General features: G+C 30.4%; 2 protein-coding genes across 13 annotated transcripts in view; one reads left to right on the plus strand and one right to left on the minus strand.

Moving 5' to 3' along the window:
• The window catches only part of LOC145329451 (alanine--glyoxylate aminotransferase-like), a 557,715-nt gene that overhangs the window by 385,128 nt on the left and 149,635 nt on the right, over positions 1 to 22,952 (minus strand). The window lies entirely within an intron of this gene.
• The window catches only part of rhea (Talin_middle and talin-RS domain-containing protein rhea), a 205,122-nt gene that overhangs the window by 49,080 nt on the left and 133,090 nt on the right, over positions 1 to 22,952 (plus strand). The window lies entirely within an intron of this gene.

The raw sequence follows: 22,952 nt of genomic DNA on the forward strand, positions 1-22,952 counted from the left end.
GATACATAAATACAGGATAAATAAACATTTTAACTGATTTAATTTTTACCCTTTGGCATAAGCATACCTTTTATTTTTGACACATGCTCTATATACTGTTATATTAAATCGCTTAGAAAAATATACAATAAATTTTAAAAATTCCTTTGCATTTTTATAAATAAAAATAGTAATGTGATGAGCCCATGATGAAACTAGTGTATTGCTGACCAAACGTCCAACCAACAATGAAAATGAGTATGGTGTCTTTTTATTATACGCGACAAATGCATTATAACCATAGAGTCTTAGTCTTTCTATTTTACTGGTATAAAAAAAAGTCTTTTTTTAAAATTGGGTAGGGACTTTTCCCATCTCAAAATAGTTTTGCACATATCCGGGACCTATGAGAAGCTACACTGAAATGAAGAACCATATCGGTTCAGCAGTTAGCAATATCCTTCGGTACACACAGACAGACAGATACAGATCCTGTTGCTTTTAAATAAAGATATCTAGTGAAATATTTTTAACGCAATATGTAAGAAAGCCTGAAAAAAATGAAATATAAAATGCAGCATCTAAGCATAATGCATACATATATGCGGTACAATCCTTCAAATTACCTAACCTAACTACCTCCTAACCCACTATTTTTTTTAGGATGGTGGGGGGCGGGCGTCGGGGATAGCAAACAATATTGTGAATGGTACTTAGAGTTCCTTTTAAGTTTTTTTGCATGGTTTCTTAATTGCATGATTTAATAATATTTCTGGTTACTAGGAAATCTAGGAAATTTGGGAAAGCAAGTTTCTTTATATCATACTGTTATAAATATAGACTTAGCCTTTTTGTTGGGGGGGGGGGGGGGAGGAGGGGTTGTGGGTCTTGTGGTCCACTTAGGAAACAAAGGGATTTTGTGGCATGCATATGAATACAAAACACGAATAAAAGCAAATACAACAATGCATAAAACTGTTGCAAGCAGAAAATAAACAGAGGTTTAAAATATATTTAACCCTTTTAAATCATAAGAATTTTAAAATATATATCTAAAAAAATGAAATTGGTACCTTATGGATTTTGAGTTGTAGAAATTAAAGCGTTTTTTAAATTTTTACGAACAAACTTTTATAAAAGTCTTAAAAATCTGCCCCCTTTTCAAGAAAAAGAATAAGCGTGATTTTTAAAAAAAGGTTAGCTGATTCATATTTCTAGAAAAAAAAACATTAGATCTTTCTTTATACTTTAAGTTTGAAGGATAACTTTTTTTATCTGGTGACTAATTCTCTTATAGTTTTGTCTAACCCACTAATGGAATGGACCGACCTATAATATGACAATAATATTAATGTTTTTAAGAATAAATTGTAGATAAGGCAGTCATTTGGCTTTATATTTCACTTGACAATTTGATTTTTTGCATTCATCTATGCTTTTAAAGATATTTATATTCCATATTTGCTTAATTTTATCCTTGTTTCTAAAGAAATCAACTTGAAATCTAAAGAAATCAACTTGCTAAAATAAATTTTTGGGCTTCTTTCCCTTTTACAGTTTATATTTCATTTACTGTCAATATCCTACAAGAGGACTAAAGCATACAACCCCTTCCCCTACATTAATAATTTGAATAGTTATCATTCTATACAATGCAGAGCTCTCAGTGGATAAGACAATGTATGATAAATTGATAACCATCTACTATGATGATAACAAAATTACAACTTCTGTTGATTGAAATTATTATTTAAAAATTTTTTGACTTTAGGAGATTGGAACTAAACAATCCAAAAATGATAATAGTATAATTTTTGAGCCAACGAATAAGCTAACTTGAATATAAAAGTTCAGGTACCAGTGATATTTACATTCAATTGTTCCCTTTCTCCATGAAAGAAATTTCTGTCAATTGATGACTATATCTTATCTACATTGTTCTACTTTTTTATTGCAAATTTTTAAAAATCCAATTGTAATTTGCTTTCAATTTTTGATATTCGTTAAAATATCGATTTATACATATGTTTGCATATCAAATTTGTTTATAAACTGAGAAAAACATTGTGATTTTAATTTAAAAAAAAAAATTATTTAAAAATATGTGATGAGTGGGGTTGACACTCCAACTGACGAATGTAGGGTTATTCCACTCTGATTCCATAAATGATTTATATTTGGCATCTGTGGCTTAAAAAGTGTCTGGCTTAGGAAATTTTATTTGGGTGTGTGTAGGAGGTACTTTTACCATGGAAATTGATAATTGTTAAAGAAAAAATTATTATGATTTTTAAAGTTCTATATTGTTGGTTTGTCTTTTTGTAAGATTTTTTATTTTTTTGGAAGATTTCTCAAGGGAGCTTTGTGGTATCCTCACCCAAACTAGATATAAAGTTTCCAGGACCTATTAGAAGCTTCATTGTAAAGGAGAACCATATCGGTCAGTTGGTTAGCGTATCCTTCAGTACACACAGGCATACAGAGAGACAAACAGTCTCACTGACAATCTGCTACTTTTGTAAAAGCCTGTTCTTCATTTCTTCAGAGAAGATTCGTGTTATTTCTTTTAGTGGGTTAAAGAAGCGAAATCGTCAGGGCTAAAGACGCATCCGCTGAATATAAAAAAACTGTTGAGTTTACTAAAGGATTTTCTGGTAGTGTCAATATTTATATTTTTAAAAAAGAATCCGTATCCATATCTGCGATTTTACAAAATTCAGAATTAAACACATCTTGAATGTAAAAGTTTGCAAATTATTTAGATTTTATGGCAAAAGTAAAATAAATTTTTATAAAATTAATCATAAAAAATTTTGTGTAATGTTAAATGAAACTAGTTTGTATTATACATGATTTTTTAAAATCCACCCAATTCTTATCAATAAATCACTGAATATGACATTTGTGTTCGGTTTTATTCTGAGCAAATTTCAAAAGTTCATCAACGTTAATTTCGCCACAGACGGACTTAAAAACATATCCTAGTAATACTAAAGCTATGCTTTTTAAAAGCTTGTAATGTTTTAATTGCTTTGGTGTTGACAGCTATTTCTTTTAATGCATACTGTATAAACAGTTTCAGATATAAATAAATATTATTTTTTACATTTGATACATTAATGTACAATTCTAGAAGCGATGTTACTCTACAGATGTTTATACTGATTTTTTCCCTAATCGACTTTGTCACTTCGCGTTTCTTTTTCGAGTAATGTATGTTTTTATTGTCAGATTTTGAAATCTCATTAAGTTAGTAATTTATTGATAATTTTGTTACTATACTTTTGCTATTATAAAGTGCTTTTTCCTAATTCTAAAATATTGTTTTGTTAAAAAGATTATAAAGAAAAGAAAATTGATCGATAATCTTTCAAAATGAAGTTCAATATTTTGGTCAGGATTATTTCATTATTTTCCTCCTTCCTCCCTTCCTTCCTGCGCGGCGTGAACAATACAATGATCCACAAAACATGAAAAATCCGCCAACCAATTTCAGAAATGGAATCGTCCATTTTGAGTTCCACCTTCCTACTGCGGCTTTATCTTGGTTTAGCCTGGTCTTGGTCATATCTTACGCTTATTTTAGTGTTTCCCCTTCCTCCTTCCTTCTTCAATTGTGTGTGTGTGTGTGTGTGTGTTGTGTTCGTGGCCTTGCCCAAGATCATCGTTCGGGCGCAAGGGTTTTAAGATCTATTCTTTTTATAAATTCATAGAAAAATCAAATAAACCCCGAACCACTTCATTATGCAATCTACATTTTCCTGGATATTTTGTCTACGGTAGTCCATAAGTGTACAGCTTTATAGTACATTGTTTCTATTTGTTAAAGCAACACGTATGATAAAAGAAAAAGATTCTGTTTAAAGTAAAATGCTCATATTTCAATCAAAATCTATATTTTTGTATTTTTTACCGATCCACTTCATTATGCAAATCAAAAGAAAATCAATGAGAAAACGTTTGTTTTGCCCTTTTCTTTACTTTTAAAAAATAATTCTGATAAAATAACAATTTTTTAAGGGATTTATGCATTAATTATAATGAAAAACAGTTTAAGGTAGATTTTATTGAATTTTCTAAATAAGAAATAATTGAAAAAAAGATATTCTATCCCTATCACTTTAGAGGACAGCTGCCGACCCCCGGTCTTATGGATGAAGCTAAATACATGTAAAAAATAAAAATTTGCCTGAAAAGTATACAAAAATGTTTTTTGATGTGTTAAAATAATCCATTTTAAAATCTTGATTTTGAGGATGATGGCCTTTAAGATGCTCTTACTGGTGGTGATGGTGAGCTAAATGTTATCAAAGTGCATGCCTTTGAAGAAAACTTATATATTGAACTATGGTCCAATTTTTGTAGTCATAGCAGCCTCCAGCCAAGCAATATTAAAAAAGAAAAAAATTGCAATTTTAATTACTAAAATTCATAAAGTAAATAATTTAGTTTTTAGATAATGGTTATATTTCATGTCGAGAGGCTCCACTGGAGGCTGCTATGACTACAAAAAATGGTACATAGGTTAATAGACAAGTTGTTGTAATGGTCATGTACTTAGATAACATTTAGCTCACCTTCACCACCAGTAAGAGCATCTTAAAGGCCATCATCCTCAAAATCAAGATTTTAAAATAGATTTTTTTAACACATCAAAAAACATTTTTGTATACTTTTCAGGGTAATTTTTATCTTTAACATGTATTTAGGTTTATCCATAAGACTGGGGGTCAGCAGCTGTCCTCTAAAGTGAAAGGGATAGAATTTCTTTTTTTCAATTATTTCTTATTTAGAAAAATCATTAAAATCTACCTGAAACTGTTTTTCATTATAATTAATGCATAAATCCCTTAAAAAATTGTTATTTTATCAGAATTAATTTTTAAAAGTGGAGAAAACTGCAAAACAAACGTTTTCTCATTGATTTTCTTTTGATTTGCATAATGAAGTGGATCGGTAAAAAATACAAAAATATAGATTTTGATTGAAATATAAGCATTTTACTTTAAAAAGAATCTTTTTCTTTTATCATACGTGTTGCTTTAACAAATAGAAACAATGTACTGTAAAGCTGTACACTTATGGACTACCGTAGACAAAATATCCAGGAAAATGTAGATTGCATAATGAAGTGGTTCAGGGTTTAGAATATTAAATTCAATATTCACAAATAAAAGATATGTCTTAGAAAATCAAATTGAGATGTACTTAATAATGTTATTTTTATGGGAAGAAAATGTACCTATTTTAATTTCTTTTTTATTCTATGATTTTAAGATAAAAGACAAAAATATTGGGGAATGGTTTTGCAGTTAAAAGGGAGAGGGGGGAGGGGGAGTTAAACAGTCGCTATACTCGGATGGGGATATTAGTTAAGCTTTTAAAATCTTATAAAATTCCTTAATTAAAACAATACTCGACTTTTCAAATGTATTTTTATTTCGGAATTTATCTATATTGTATTAATTAAATTTCTAATTTCTTTCCCTGTCCTTACCGCTATCCTATGTCTTATCTTATATATGATGTCTAATATACATGTATTGAATATCTATAATACAAAGTAGCTTGATGTCTGTCCGTCTGTCCGTCTGACCGTCTGTCCGTCTGTCTGTCCGTCTGTCTGTCTGTCCCTTAAGATCTCAGTAACCACTGAACCGATCGGATTCTACTCTTCAGGGAATATACCTACTGGTCCTGTGGTGGTTTTAGGCTATTTTCTTGGGGGGTGGGACACCCCCAACCCCCCCAAAAATAAAAAAAATCCAACCCCCCAAATTTTTTTTTTACATTTTTTTGTAAAATCTCAGTAACTGCTGATCAAATTGGGCTCTACCCTTCTAGGAATATACCTACTGGTCCTCTGGTGGTTTTAAGCTATTTTCTTGGGGGGTGGGACACCCCAACCCCCCTAAAAATAAAAAAATTCCTCACTTCCAAAAATTTTTTAAAAAATTTTTTTAAAACAAAAACCAGTAATTGGGGTTGGGGAACCCCACTGCAACATGTGGCGAAGCCCCCATGAATACCCCCCCCCCAAAAAAAAATCAAAATATTTTTTTTTAATTTTAATTTTTGTGTATGCGAACAACCTAGATCTAATTTTTACGAATTGAAATTTTTGTGTATACGGCAAACAACCTGGGTTTAATTTGTACAAATTAAAATTTTTGTGCATAAAGCGCACAACCTGGGTTTAATTTTACCACAGAGTAATTAAACAAAGAATAATTTTTTGAATATTTCTATTAAGGAGGGTTGACTTCCCAAAACTATATAGGGCGAAGCCCCTAGAGGCTAGGGGCGAAGCCGCTAGTATATATATATAATACAGGGATCTTTGTTCCTGTATATACCCCTGAGCCAAGGCTAGATTTGTTTTCAGGGACATTCCTATGCAACATTAGACATCAACCATTCATTTCAGGGTTAATAACAAGGCCATGCAACTTCCAAAGGTGAAATGACAAACAAATTCTTGTAAAAATATTAACAAAATCCTCACATCAAATATAAAAACTGCAGTTATAATATTTATAATTTTTTTTGGGTGGGGGGGGGGGGGAGGGGGAATATATAAAAAGAATACAAATTTTAAATTTAGCAAGTAAAAAAATGGATATAAGATAAAATTTTCAGTTTAATTTATTAGTTTTTAAAACTTTAATGTGAAAATACTTGAATTATCAAAGGGGTTGTATACCTAGCTAAAATGTAACTGCAGTAGAAAATAAAAAGTTACACAAAAGCTTTTTATTATATATGTATTTGTAATGTATAAACGAATTTTTAATGCAAGGATTATATGTGGATTAGTAGAGGTTATGGATTTAAAAAGCCTTCATTTCGAATGCTTTTAAAGGATATTTCTTGAATGGATAAAAATATGATAGACTTTAGAATAAGCAAATAGAAAGGTCAACAATGTTTGAAAGAATTACTTTTTTTTCGCTAAGAATTATAACTAAAATATATATTCGAACATTTAAAGTTAATTTGCTTTTTGTTTCAAATTAAAGATCTCGGAAAATGGAATATAAATGGATATATGAATAAGAAAATAAATGATTAAAACTCTATTTTACTTTATTCAATAAACATTTGCTTCTGTTTTATTTGTTATTTTCAACATGAAATTTTCAATTCACGCAATTTTTTTTCTGAAAAATTATACATGCAATTCGTTGTGACAATTTGAACACGAAAAAAAATATTTTTTTTAGCAGCGTAGCTAGTATTTAATTGATGCATGTCCGTAAGTCATTTCTACGGAGAAAGTTACGTCACTATAGAATTCCAACCCAATCTAGTCACCACAAAGCAAAGTTTCTAGTTTTTTGGTGACATTGTTTTTATTAGAGTGATGTTTAGAAGGAAACCCTCCCCTTTATTTGTAAGAAAAATAGAAATAAAAGGTGGGGGAAAGTGGAAGATATTTTAATGCCTAACCCCGGCGGAGGCCATAACTCAGCAGTCCTGTATTTAAGGTACCTCAACCATGGGCTACCCATTACCCAATTTAACCTAACCTAACCTAAACAAATGGAAAATTATACCTCCCTTCTTATTTAAAAATATTATTGCTTAACACGGTAATTTGTATGATAGAACCTTTCTTACAAATCCCTTTCTACAATGTTCTTAACAATTGCTGCCATTGTTGTAGCTCTTACATATTATGCTAAAAATGTCCTTGTTTTGATAATCAAATAATAAAAAAAATTAATAGAATTGCTTATCTTTAATTTGTTTTTTTTTATAATTTTTTAAAATTAATAACTATAGTTTAACATACTAAATATAGTTTATTCAGATTGTAATAACTTGTCTTCTCTCTTTGTCACTAAAAATATTGCAAGAAGATAAAAACTTCTTACATAAATATAACCATTAATAGTTATTCATCGCATCGAATTATAGACAGCTTTCCGCCGATATTAAAATAAAAAATTAAAAGATTAACAAAACTGCTATTAGTTTAATGATTTTTATTTCAATATTCATGGAAAATTTGAGTATGCCTAAGAACTGTTTTGATCCAGCGAATATTAATCTTTTTCGACGCCAAAATGGATAACAAATCAATAACTCTTTTTCTATTTTTGAGAAGAAAAAAAATAATTAATTACTTGAAATTATTTTTTTTTAGTAGAAATCCAAAAGAAAGCTTATTTCAAAATTAAAATTTACCTAAATATTAGGTATTTTATCTTTTTCTATTTGTGTATCTAAAAAAGAATGGTAATATTAGGCTTGTAAATGTCTTCTAAATTTGGAGCTTCCACTGGATATGAACTACATGCCTTTTTTCTGTGGATTTTTTAGGATAAGGGGCTTTTTAAGGATGTATCGATATCAATTCAAACTGTCTTCGGTCTAAATGTCATATTCGATTTAGATGCGAGACTTAATAGCTTCTTAAATGATTTTATACGGACTAACACAAAAAAAACACTAATTTATTTATTAGACTAGTGGCTACGCCATCATAGACATCTAGAGGTACTTCAGGGAATAAGAGGCCGATTCTCTATTATTATTTTGAAAAAAAAATATTTTTTGGAGTGATTTCACTTGGTATCCTACATCAAAATAATTACTAGACCTTACTAGGACCTTCACTGTAACGGAGAACCATATCGGTTCAGTGGTCAGCGAGATCCTTAGGTACACACTGACACACACAGACACACTTTATATCAGGATATTTCTTAATTCCCCCCCCCCCCCCGGAATGGCTCCTTTTTGGTACAACAAATTAGGCACACAGTGGTTTTGTATATGTGTCAACCAAATAAGGTTAAGCGATGGAGGTGGAGTCATACACAGTGTTTCTACAAAACTGTAAAGCCAATATTTTTTTTATTGGTACCTAAAACTTACTTAAAAATCTAAAGTAGAGCAACTATTTTCTTTTTTGTATTTTCATAATTCTAGTCCACTTTTTATTCACCCTCTACCTTCCCTCCCCCTGGCCTATCTTTTTGTTCTTTAAAAAATATTTTTCAGTTTCCATTTAACGTCCAACTAAACTGCCCAATTATCTTAAAGTTAAATGTAAAGCTACTTCAATAATGAAACAAAATTACAAATGTCCTTATTTTACACAATTATTACATTTTTATTTACGAAAGTTCGCTTTGATTGATGTTGTCATCCTTGTTCGTATAAAGTGAACACTTTAGTAGCTTTTCATGTTTTCATGGATATGAAAATTAAAGATAAATTATTCTTCTCCATAGTAAAAGTCTATAAATGTGTAAGTTTAATATATTGAGAAAAACACACAAGGAAATTTATTAATAATCACTCCATTATCCTCTCTCTTTCTTCCTGAGAGGCTTATGGTGCCTTTTCGTGGGTATTTATAGCACCTAAATTTTTCAATTAAGCTTTGAAAGCGCAGGGCGTAGACGAGTATATATTTCATTTGCATGATAATATATATTTTATATATGTATCTTCTTATAAGATAAAGAGATTCATATATAAGTAGAAATTTTATCTTTGTGGTAGCGGGTTCGATTTCCAGCTCTTGACAGCTTGGTTTTGATCCTACTATGCCATTAGCTCAGAAATAAAAAAAAACCTCTATTACACCTTTAAAGGGTTGGTTGTCTGTAATGCCAATTTTAATGCTAATCAAAGCAAATGCTAGTTAGATAAAATTAAACAGTTTATCTAATACTCGTTTTTAGTCATTATTACTGCAAATCTATTTTAACAATTAACGTAAAATATTTTAATTTTAATTATTTTTCTTATTTTCAGGTAAGAAGGAATTGCCTTTAGAATATTTGATCAGTCTTAAATTGATTCTTTATGTTATCTTAGTTAAGTGAAAGCACTACAAGTCATTCGAAATGGTTGATTGCTTAATTCAATTCGTAATCAGACAATAGTACCTAATATTACAAGAAACTAGCCTAAAACCTTGCTATGACCAGTTTTATATTTCTTGTAAAGCAGAGCCCAATCAGTAAAGCAGCGGCAAGCGAGATTTTAAGCTTCATCAGACAGGCAGACATTATTATACTTTGTGAAGTATAGAAAAGTATTGTTCCTTTTCCCTTTATCTCTTTAGATATTCACAACACACTTTTTCTCCTACACATGTACCTTATACATACTCAGGATTCTTAAGGGATACGACGATAAATTAATAATTATTGATAAAAACATAATTATTTAAATTATTGGTTGACAAGTTTAGACACCTCAAATTCAATGAAAGCACTCTCAGTTTTTGGGCCAACGAATAAGATAATAAAATTTGGGTACTAATGCAATTTGCAGTCCAATGTTTCCTCCCTCCCTTACCTTAAACCATACATGAAATGAATAAAATATGTGATTAAACGTCCATGTCCCATTATAATAGAATGTAAACTTAATAAGACAGCAACGCACATGTGTGCAAAAATCTAAAGGGATAAAACAATGAACGTTGAATTTATTTATACATCCCTAATTAGGATAAACTTAATTACGCTTAAACTTATGATTGAAAAGTTTGGACATCGATATTCAATAAATATTCCCACGAATTAGATAATGTGGTCATTAAACTTTGGGTATCAGTGTAATTTAGAGTTCAATGTACCCTCCCTCCCTGACACCTGTGTAACTGTGTACATTTCAAGTAGAATTATAATTAGTTTTAAAAAGTATGCTTCATTAACCTTTTTAGTAGCGCAGATACTCTGTAACGTCTGTCTGCCTGTCTGACTGTCGTAATTTGTATAGTTATAAACTACAGCCCTTACTTTTGGCTTTTTCTGAACTTGTTTTATCCTTTTTCTTTTTTTTTCTTTTTTTTTGGGGAGGGACTTCTTTGTAAAGTTATTAACTCTACTTCCCTTCCCCCCTCAAAAATTTTTTTAAATTAAAATAAAATTTCTGTGTAAGATCAAGTTCTTATCATTTTTGGATTTAATCCGCAAGTAAATGTAGATATATAGCCAAAGAGCATATTTTTGTGTAAATATAAACTCATGAAAATTGAAAGTAATCAAAAAAGGAAGTTATTTATAGATGTTCATTTTTAGTGCCTTTGTTTTTTTTTATTGTGAAATGATAAGAATGTCCGTAGTTATGTTGCATGTAGAGATGTAATCAAGTAATTGAAAAATGTACCTTAGAAAAATGGAGAGGCAAAATGTTTTTTTTTCAACTCCCATTAAAGTCTCAAATTTTTCTAGGGTTTTCTGAAAAAAACAAGAATGACAACATCCAAAAGTAACGAAGCACAAGCAATTATGGATGGACAAACGGACAAAGTGAGTTATAGAGCAAACGTTGAGTAGTCATGAAAAGATTTAGAAAATAAGCAAAAAATCAAAGAAAATATAATGCATAGATTAGATGCGCATAGGTCAAAGAAAAATTTGAACTGTCTATCTTAAATTGCATTCGAAAAAATTACATTTCTCCCCATAGCGTTACGGATTATATAACGGACAGACAAAGGATAATTTAACTTTCCTTACAACCATGATATTAAGGCCCCTTGTCATAAATTTAAGTTGTAGTGCCATAAATAACATGAATATGTCTTTATAGTGCTAAGTACTTCCTTTTACTTAACACATTTTTGACGCGATTTCGTTGGTTAACTTTCTTCTTAGTGTCACATTACAATAATACCCTTTGAAAGCCTTTATCTTACTGTAGTGTATTTAAATTATTTTGATTAGAACCAATTATTTAGTCATCATCAAAATAAAACATTACTTCAGGGCTTTGTTGTGATTTATTGCCTTTTATTTACAAGCTTGTAACTTTTGGATTTAATTAGTAAAATCTTAATGAATTTAATCCTTATAATAAAAATAACAGGATGTCTTTGTGTGTGTGGGTAGAGAAGGATCTCGCTAACCGCTGAACCAATATTATCTTTTACAGTGAAGCTTTTTTAGGTCCAAGGAAGGTTCATGATTATTTTGGGGGAGGATTAACCGCTGAACCAATATTATCTTTTACAGTGAAACTTTTTTAGGTCCAAGGAAGGTTTATGATTTTGAGGGAGGATTACACCACCTTCCAAGAGATATCGCCCTTAAAATAAAATACAATCCCCCCCAAATTTGTTTACATAAATTTAAAACTATAGGATTACATCCACAAACATGGAAGTCTCTAGTCCCTGCGGGGGGAATAAAGTTTACAGTAGCTTATCCTCTTAGTGGGGCTACTATCCTATTTGATAAATATAAAACTCTAAAGAACCTAACCTAACCTTACCAGTCTAATAATTATATATCTGAGAATGTTAATAAAGAGTTATAAAAATGTAAGTAATGACTAACTATCTTGCTCAATCTCTCTCTATTTCTTCACTCATGACCGCCGCCACTTAATGCTCATGTCTTGGCGGTGGCTTAAAAGGACTTTCCTCTACCTTGGTTTTTATATTGTTAGACATCATGCTCATACAAACAAACATAAGAACATGAACGATTATATAGTGACCATACAACGTTTCTTAAAATACATAATAGATCACTATATCAAACCATTTTTTCGTCACTAGGTGAGGTTTGGGAGATCAGAATAATAGCCTTAAACCACCCTCCAATACATCCCCTTAAAAGTACAACCTGCATAGTATGATTTTGACATGTCTTTCATAAAAAGATATAAAATTTAAGAGAAGAATTAATAATACTGAAAATACAATGGACAGTCCTTTTGAAGCCTGTTTGAAAAGCTCATTAAAGATTATTATTATTATAGGGCTAAAGTATGGAGATTGTCTTTTTCACTGTGCGTTCTTTAGTTTTAGTAATATTTATTTTCTTCTTATTTTAGTTTAGTAATATTTCTTCAAGTAGCGCAACTACTGTAGAACTAGATTGAGTTTATATTTGAAATAAAGAGAATTATTTGGCATGACTGGTCGCAGAAGAAGAGTGAATACAACCTTTATGGCAAAATTAAGGATGTCCTAGAACTTCAACCCCTAATCCCCTATTTGCTTATTAATTTAAGTCAGGTTAGGTTAGGTTAGGCTATGTCGGATACTGGATAGCCCTGCAGGGTTAGGGTACCGCAAAGTGATTTAAACTAGCCCCACTTTTATTTCAAATAAGGAGGGGGGGGGGGGTGGGATTATTGTGGTCAAAGTGTCTGTATAAAGCCGCACAGTTAATAAAATTATCCTAGGGGCAATATACAGGAATTCTATTAATCATACAAGGATTACAACTAATTGGATTCAGAAATCAATCAACGAGGCATTTTAAGTTTATCCCATGCATTTATATATCCTTAGTTTTGAAGACAGGGCTTGTCAGCCGTCTTGCTTTTGGCAATTGGGGAATAATTACATAAAATAGCGGGCCGCTGCGGCTGATACCTTATTAATGGACTGGAAATAAGCTAATACAGCCTCTGATGCAAGAAAAATCCCATGGAAACTAATGTAGTTTTTAATTTTCTGACAAGAATGCATACGATTTTGCTAGTATTTTATTAATAAGCAGGTTTTTTTTACTGCAACCTCCTGAATAGAGATTTTGGCTGTAAATAGGAATTTTTTTGGAGAGGTTTATTTTTTCTGGTTTTGGTTTTTATTGGGAAGGTGGAAGTACCCTTCTCCAACATAATTATAAACATTAAACCTATAAAAAGCTTCACCTTATAAGAGAACCATATCGGTTCATCAGAGTGAACCTTAGTTACACTAACAGACAGACATCCTGTTACTTTTATACAAGGACAGGATTGATCTTTAAATGATTTCTATTAGACTATTTGTCTTTAATGTAGAGTTAAATGCTTTGTTGAGGTGCCAAAGAAAATTTAATGGTTCGCCAGGGACCAAGATATAGCACATTGGACTTAAAGATATTTAGCTTTTAAAATATCATAAGAGTCTGTCTTTGGTTAGCTTAATTGCATTAGTTGTAAAAATAAAACAGAATGTTAAATTTTATATAGTCAGGGATGATAAATTGATATACATACATCTCCAACGATCTTAACAAAATTGCCACTTCTGTAGATTAAAATTATTGGTTAAAAAGTTGGACAATCGAGTTTGGAATCAACCAATAAAATTCAACAAGTATCCAAAGTTTTTAAACCCAACGAACAAGATATAAATATAGCGTGATAAAGAACCTAGAGTACCAGTGTAATTTGAAGTTCAACATCCCCTCCCATCCAGGTGTTGGAATATTAATGTTTCTTATATTTGATGCGGAAATTTTTAGCCCTAGCTTAAAAATCAAAGACAAATAATTTAAAGCAAAAAAACAAGTTTCAATTCATTAACAAATGTATTCACATATAAACAAAATATTTACAATGAGTATATAAAATAGGATAAATTAAACATATTACAATTTAAAGACAAATAGTAAGATTCAAATCATATTAATCAGCACAAGAGACTGGCTCTAACACAGTTGAACTGAAAATATATACACTTTAAATCACTCAAATCATATTCAAATAACACACATTATAATCAATCAATCAATCATGAGTTAGGGTTTAGGTTTAAGTTCACTAAATTGGTTAAAGGGCTTTTTTCTTAATTTACCCCAATGTGTATAGAGTAAATAGAACCCTAAATACCCCAAATTCGGACGAACGTTGTTTTTATCCCTAGATACCCCAAATTACAGTGGGGCGAACTTAATAATAAACAAATCCAAGCAGATTTTAAACTTTTACAAAAGTCTTACTACTTTTTCATGGAACTAAGTCAATACTAAACAATATTGATGATTATTTAGTATTTACTTTCATGAAATAATTAACCTAACTTTATAAAACTAGATCAATATATAACATAAGAATTACTTACCAAACAATGCTCTCTTTAGGGCTGATTGGAACAAATTCAGTAACACTCACTTCCATTTTCTATTATTCACTAATTATTTGGACCTTAAGTAGCAAGTTAAACAATTTAAAACAACTCAAGGAGAAAGAGATATAGCAGAATAAAATAAACCACAAGGAAAGGTGATAAATTTTGTCTACTATAATATTTTTAAAACCTCAGAACGACAAGGGAAGGTCATTCTTATTTCTAAAAATATTCCTTTACTTTATCCCTGAGTTTAATAACAATTCAATAGAAAAACTAAATAAGCTGCTAAACAGAAAGAATAAGTGATTTTTAACTATAAAACGAAATTGGCCTTATCTTTAATGTACTATTACTATATTGACAAAATAACCAAAAACGCAACTTCAACTTAAAAAAATCACTATATACGACAATTCTCTATGTTTCCTTAGTTCAACTACTGTTGTTTACTACTACGATAAGACTCAAATTTCAGTCAGCTGTTGCCAGCTTTTTATAGTTTTATAATATCAAATAACCTGTTTTTTTGTACAGTAATGTTTTTCTTTTGCATTTAAAATTAAGAAACTTTATATTCATAAATAACGAAAGATTTTATATCATTTAAAGTAATAAAATGTGTTTAAAATAAATTTAATATTATGTAAAATATGCAAAGAGTATAAACATAAATAAATGGTAATAGAGTTTAATTTAGCTCATCGATGAAACTTATTTGAAACGATTTTTTTCTAAAACAATATTGACCTGTCTTTGCGTCCCTGATGATTCGCACAAACAGTGAGATTAATTATTAAAGGTGGAAAGATGGTCTTCATAAGAAATCATTAATAGTTCTCTAAAATTTATTATCCATTTCTAATTATTTGTTAGACTGTGCCATAGATTAAAATTGTATTAAAATCCTATAATATTAATATGTTATTTCCAATTGGTTAATAATAATTCTTATCAGGAAGGAAGCAGACAATGGTCTGTTTATCACACTAGTCCCCAAAGTTTTATATCTTTATCCTTTTCGTTGTCTTGACAACTTTAGGAATTTCTGTTGAAATTTGATTGGTTGGTTCATTAAGTTTAGTGCCGAAACGTTTCATCCACTAATTGTAATCTAAGGAAGGAGCAATTTTGTGTATAATCATTGGAGATCAATTTATCGGCCATTGTCTTATCCCTTTAGATCCCTGTTTTTTACTAAAGGTGTTACAAATTGTCCCTTCTGCTGCTATTTCAGAGGCATAATGAAAGGCTTGATCCTCTAGAGGTTATCCAAATTATACAGAATATAAAGATATTTCTATTCACAGTGCATATATTTATTATCACCCAACAAAATATTATTAATTAAAGTTACTAACAATAGAACACTTTTTTGCCTACATTATCGTTCTGATTTTCATTTTTCTCGCTTATTTTTCTTAATACAACATTAAAATATAACAAAACAAGATCCATTTTATACATAATTAGAACATTAAAAATGAACAACAAAAAGACATTATGTTATAGTTAAAATAAGAATTTTTTTTCATTGTTGGTCGAAGTATCTAAAATGAAATGTAAGATATGAAATGTTAAAGTATTATTTGACTTTAAATTAGAAGTAGAATTACTAAGATTATTATATAACGCTCAATTTACTAAACCATCTGTTACATTGAACAGTTAGACAAAACATTAATGTAGAAAAGCTTTGTATTTAAAAACCCTATTTGTACCCAGTACCACCCTGTATATCTTATTCTAAATCTTCATATTCTATGCAACAAAAAGAGTAACTCACCAGGGAGGTGGGGGACACTGGACAGTGAATTATACTTGTACCCAAAGTTTTATAAACTAGTAATCTTATACGTTGCATTGGCTCAAAATTTTTGTGCACTTTAATTTAATTTAGATTGGGTGGTTCTAAAATAGTAGTGATCGAAGTTTTCATCCAATAATTGTTTATCATTATTTAGGATGAACATCAATTTCGTGCATTGTCTTACCCCTTAATATTCCTGGAAACTCACACAATTCACGGGGCAGAGATAGATTGAGAGAAGGGTAAAAAGTTGCTTGATGAAAAATTGATTACACTCTTTTTACACACGCCCGAAAGCTTCTTCAATGGGCTTTTTATCCCCATATACTATATCATGAAGCTACAAGAATGATGTATAGATACTTCTAAAAGCGAAGCTAAAATATAATTTTTTTTGTCTGTTTGTACATTTTATTAAAAAAAGAAGTATTTTTTGTCGCGAAGCTAAAAATCTTATAAATGCTGATCCACATTGGGACTCTATTCAGGGTAGTTTTTAAAAAGTCTTAGGTTTTAGGCTATTTTACTGTCATCCCACGACCGTCCCTGGAGACTGTACACGTAGTAACTTGGGATTTGATTGTAAGTTTTCATATTGATTAAAATACCAAATATGCAAATTTTCTTTAGTTGGAGTTTAGGCTTGCTATTATTTGACGCGATCGTCTTTGTTTTACACACCTCAAATTTGAAAAACGTGGCGCAGCTAGGATAGATTTGTCTCTAACTTACTGTAAGCCTTTAAAAAGGACAATTATATCTACAAATAACAAGATTTTAATATTATGGAAGATCGAAAATAAACAAACTAAGTTACTACAAGAATCTATATCCTATTATATAAAGAAGTAAGTTTTTTTGGTCTGTAGCGAAGGATATCACTAACCGCTGAACCGATGTGGTTCTCCTTTACAGTGAAGCTTATTATGGGTTCAGGGATGGTTTTAGGCTTTTTTTCTGCCCTTCCATATCCTATCGAATATAGAACTACCAAATGCTAGGGACTCAGCAGCCAGCTATATTTAAAGTAGTAAGAGTTTTTGTCTGTCCGTTAAGTTCTCTCTAACGGCTGGTCCGATGGAGATCTTAATTTCATATGAGTCTCAAGCAAATATAGTTAGCGACTTACTTTGTTTTATGAAATAATTTTAAATAATTGCATAACACATGTGCTTTGTATCTGAATGTAAGACATACGATATGATTTACATAAAGAGTAGCTTTGCTATGGTAAAAATGGTTGGAGGTATCAACAAATTCAACTGCCACTTAGGAATTAAGGAAAAAATTGATGCAATTTTAATTGTGCATTGCAATTCAATAAAACAAGGATAGGTTAATGCAAAAAAAAATATTTACCCTTTAATTTTGTTACACATTAAAGGGGGGGGGGGCTAGGTTCAACTCTTTTAGGTAGAAATAATTCATCTTTCATTGATAGGTCCTTATATCCATGGAACATTGCACATTCCTTTTTAAAAGCCCCACCCTGGAGGTATTTTTAGAACAGTAGTGGTCCTTAATGCACTTCACAGTTTTTTTCTTACTTTTGGCGGAGTAAAATTGCTTTTTTCTCCATGTTTGTAAAGGGTTGGAATTTATTATTTCCATAAGTAGCGCAGCAATTACAATAAGCTTTTTGATTATTGTCAGTAATTTTCTGTAAGCTCATTTTGTTTTCCTATAAAGCTCCAAGTCTTTTGAAATAAGCAATGAGCTTATGAGAATATAGCATAACTGTGTTTTACAGTCTACAGTCGGATGAATAAACTTTTAGTAAAGAGTAGCTGGCAAAATGTAAATCAAAGTTTTAACTAATATTTATTCTAAACGAACATTGTATTTGTATATTTCTAAAGAATTATTTGAATCAATGTTCAATGGACTAACAAACCCTTTTCAATCCGCTTACAAAAGAATTAAATACCTAGCAAAACATTGGGTGTGCTTAAAAATTATTCCCCCCCCCCCCCCTCCCGGCCCCTTCCTTGCTTGCACATATTTTGGCTGCCTGTCATTATAATATACACTCGGGTAATTACATTAATTGAACAGCTATTAATTTTTATACCCTTACGCGCGCACACTGCCAGGCTTCTTGGAATAGCTGGCACTTTTAACATACTTTAGGCTCCTTAATCTTATATTAAAACAAGGATGACAACATCCAAAAAAGCGAAGCATTAACAACTTGTAGAGTGTCATAACTTAATAAGCAGAATATTGATTTAAGATGTTTGTGTATATATATATTTGTTGCAGAATTGTCTAAATAATACACATACTAACATTTTTAGGACTTGATTATAGAGATGCTTCGCTTACATACAATAGTATATCTTGTTGTCCTAGGAATCTTTGCACTAAAAATCAGGTGAATAGAATAAATATATAAAAATAATTCAGATAAAAAGTTCAATTTTAGCATTACAGACAGACGTACCGAATTTAAAAAAATTAGAATTATAATTCCAATACCTAAGCTTAAATACTAAAGAAACTTTTTTTTTATAAAACGTAGAAACGTAATTTTTTGCAGATAACTAAATGAATATGTAAAAAAAATAATTAATATTTTTGCAATAGTTGAACTCTAGGGGTGCGGTGATTTAACCCCGTGGGGTTAAGTCTTAAAGGAAAAAAAGATTGATGTTTTTATAAGCATAGCTTCTATAAAATGATTTTGACTAGATCTATAAAATATTCTATAATTCAGTTATATCGTACATCTTATTGTAAGGTTTATCAATTGATCTTGAGGCATAAGACATTTTACGATAAATTAATATACATTCGCATTAATGATATTCATAATTACCCCGTCTGTAGATTAAAATTATTGGTTGAAAAGATTGGACACATTTTTTTGGAACATCAAAATTCAATAAAGAACCCAAAGTATTTTAACGAATAAGATAATGTGGGTTAAAAATCTTTGGGTACAAGCGTAATTTACAGTCCAATGTTGTCCCGTCCCTCCCTTGAGTTATCGTAAGTCAAACTCGCAAATGGTGTTGATGTGTCAGTCAACACCCAGGGATCTAAAGGGATAAGACAATGGCAATTAATTGATGTACATCCCCAATGATGATACTCAAAATTACTCCTTCTGTAGATTACAATTACAAGTCGAAACGTTTGGTCACTTAACTGGATAACCCAACCAATCAAAATTCAACAAAAATCCCCAAAGTTGTTAAGTCAACTAATAAGGAAACTTATTATAAAACTCTGGAAACTAGTGTAAAAAACGGCCCATTGTTCTCTAACTCCGTGGTCAGTACCACTTTCATTAAATGCTAAAGCGTCGACAACTTAATATCTATCGATGACCATAAAAACCAAAAAGTTTTATTATAAATTTTAGTATTATAGGTATTGAAATACCTATTAGCTTGACATTGATAAATCACTTTTCTCAAGTATAAAAGATCGCACTTATTTTGCTTCCCAGTTTTTAAAATTCAATAAAATCTTTAAAATTGACGATTTTATGTTCATTTCTTTAAAAACTACAAAATGTCCCGATTTATGAGGCACACCCTGTATTAGGCGGTTTTAAAATGTAATTTTTTATTTCCATTTATCCGCGCTTTTTATACCTACACTACACACGTATAATCAAATCTCTTTTCTTTTTTGAATGTCTAAGGGAAAAAATCTGTAAATATCTGTCCTCTTGAATATTATAGCCTTTCCTCAAATTTTCCTTGTTAATTATTTATGTTCTATTGTTATATTCTTGTTTCCCTGAATTAATAATCATATCTATCTTTCTCTCCCTCTTTTCTTTCCTTCAATTATATTATTACTTAACATACAGGGATTCGGGGGATAAGACAATGGGCACTTATCTTCTACATAAAATCACCTCTTTTGTAGATTACAATTAGTGATTGAAACGTTAGGACACTGAACTTTATGAACCAACCAATCACAATTTAATAAAAGTCCCCAAAGTTGTTAAGCCATCGAAAAAGAAAATGATATTATAAAACTTTGGTGACTACTGTAATAACAGCCCATTGTCCAATTCCTTCCTGGTAAATAAAAGACTTTTGTGGTAGATATTGGGAAGAAAAATGGATAAAATTAATGATTACCTAATTTAATTGTCAATTGCCCCCTTCTCCCTGATTATTACTAAACACTTCTTATTTCAGGGAGATAGGGGATATTAGACTGTAACATTTGGGTATTTTAATCATCTAATTTAATCATTTTAATCTACAGAAGGGGTACTTTATTTTTACCATATTTGGGGATATAAAACAATTTATTGTCGATTGTCTAATCCCTTATATGCTTGCTAAACGCGTCTTATATCTTTAATCCGATTAACACCTTACATAACTTTTTACTTTTATTGATTAAAACTGCAGCTTCTCTACGATTCGGGTCTTTACGTCCCATATTATGCCGATGAAACCATTTTGCTTCTAAAAAAGTAAAAAGGCATTTTCTTCCCAGCTAAATTTTCTATATATCAAACAATCATAATATTTTTAAATATTTTATACAAAGATTAGGGATTTTAGGAAATTAAACTATGGAACATAAATTTATATCTTCAAAATGAACCCTTCTGTAGATTCAACTTATTGGTTAAACAGGTTGAACACTACTTATTTGAAACCAACCAATCAAAATTCACTTAAAGTACCCAAACTTATTATGTAAAAATAATAAGATATCCAATTTATGATAAAACTTTGGGTACCAGTATAATTTACAGCCTTCTCCTTGGTTACTCTTTAAAATCTACACCCTAATATCCAGTACTATTTAAAAAGTGTTAAATTGCTAACAAACAAATAAAAAAAAACCGTGTTTGATATTGTATTTAACATTTAAGTATAAGCGGATATGATTAAACTCTTATCAAGCTTAGGTTACAAACTTTTGTGAACATATAAACCTGCAAACGTACGTCCGTTCAAGAAAATTATTTAGGAATTGTTTTCTTTATATACCCAAAGTCATCTCATTCGTTAGATCAAAAACTTAGATCCAACCTACTAGTGTTTTAATCTCCAACTGATCATTTTAATCCATATAAGGGGCCAATCAATATCAATTTATCGTCCATTGTCTTATCCCTTAGGATCACTGCGAGTTTGTTCAAATCAGTGATTTATTAATAATTACTAACCAATAAAAACTTAAAATTTCAATAACACTGAGTTTAAGACATTTAAAATTGAAATAAATTGATTATATTAAAGATTTAATTCAGTGATTATTCTATTTATATAAAACCAGGGATAAGGGATGGGAAACGTAGGAAAATATTATTTCAGGCCTATTTCAAGCCTAGGCCTATTTCTAGCCTAATAAACCAGTTTTGGGATAGCGCAGTGGTTCGTATAAAATGCTAATGAAAAAGCTGTGTGTGTGTGTGTAGATAAAGTATAGAATCAAATTCAGGTAGCTAGTTTAAAGTAAAAAACATAACTTTTGATAAACCTATATATTAATGGCTTTTGTTAAAATGAAGTTTTTTCTCTCCCAAAATTTTTTATCTTTTACTTTGGTAATTTGAACTGTCAGAAAGCTATCGTTGGGTTTCCCTCAGACAGATTTTAGTTTGTATTATTTGCATTTTTATTAATGAGTAAAAATTTTATTTGAAAATTTCATTGCTAATTAAAATTCAAAATAAATAAATAAATATGCACTTGGGTAACATTCTATCAAGTTCTTTGGATACTATACTGGATATAATGTAATGATATATCTGTACTGTGTTGTATTGTACAAAAATTAGGGTGAAGGTGTTGTATCAACTCCGTACTAAATTTTTAAAATTCAAAATACAACATCTAATTTATAAACTACCAAATGAAAATTCGTAGCTACCTTCTTTCCAAAAAAATAATCCCGTTATTTTTGTTTTTTCTATGTGGCCCTTTTTTAATGTTTAACTCTAAGCAGATTTAATAATTAAACTAATGTGATCTAACACCATTTATATTTATTTTTTCGTAGCAGACGAAATCATTATTTTTTCTAGAATTGTCTGCTTGTAAAATTTCCGCCATCTGTGATTTGGGCTTGTTTTGTATCAACCAATCACCAATTGGCTCCGCCAATTGGTGATTGGTTGATACAAAACAAGCCCAAATCACAGAACACTATTGGTTTAGAGCGGTAGCCAATATGAGCCGTCCGCCAGTAAGGTCATTAAATTAGGCAAATGGTAAAAGTTGCATGATCCCTTTCAAAACCAGGCCGAGACCTAATTTATGGCCAGGTTTCCTATCCCTTATCCCTGTATAAAACTGTTAAAGTCTAATTTGTTTTGTTTAGGGCCGTATTAAACGCCCCCCCGGGCCCCCCTCC

This window comes from Acartia tonsa, chromosome 10, assembly GCF_053477335.1.
Source record: "Acartia tonsa isolate MP-2025a chromosome 10, ASM5347733v1, whole genome shotgun sequence".
Taxonomy (NCBI): domain Eukaryota; kingdom Metazoa; phylum Arthropoda; class Copepoda; order Calanoida; family Acartiidae; genus Acartia; species Acartia tonsa.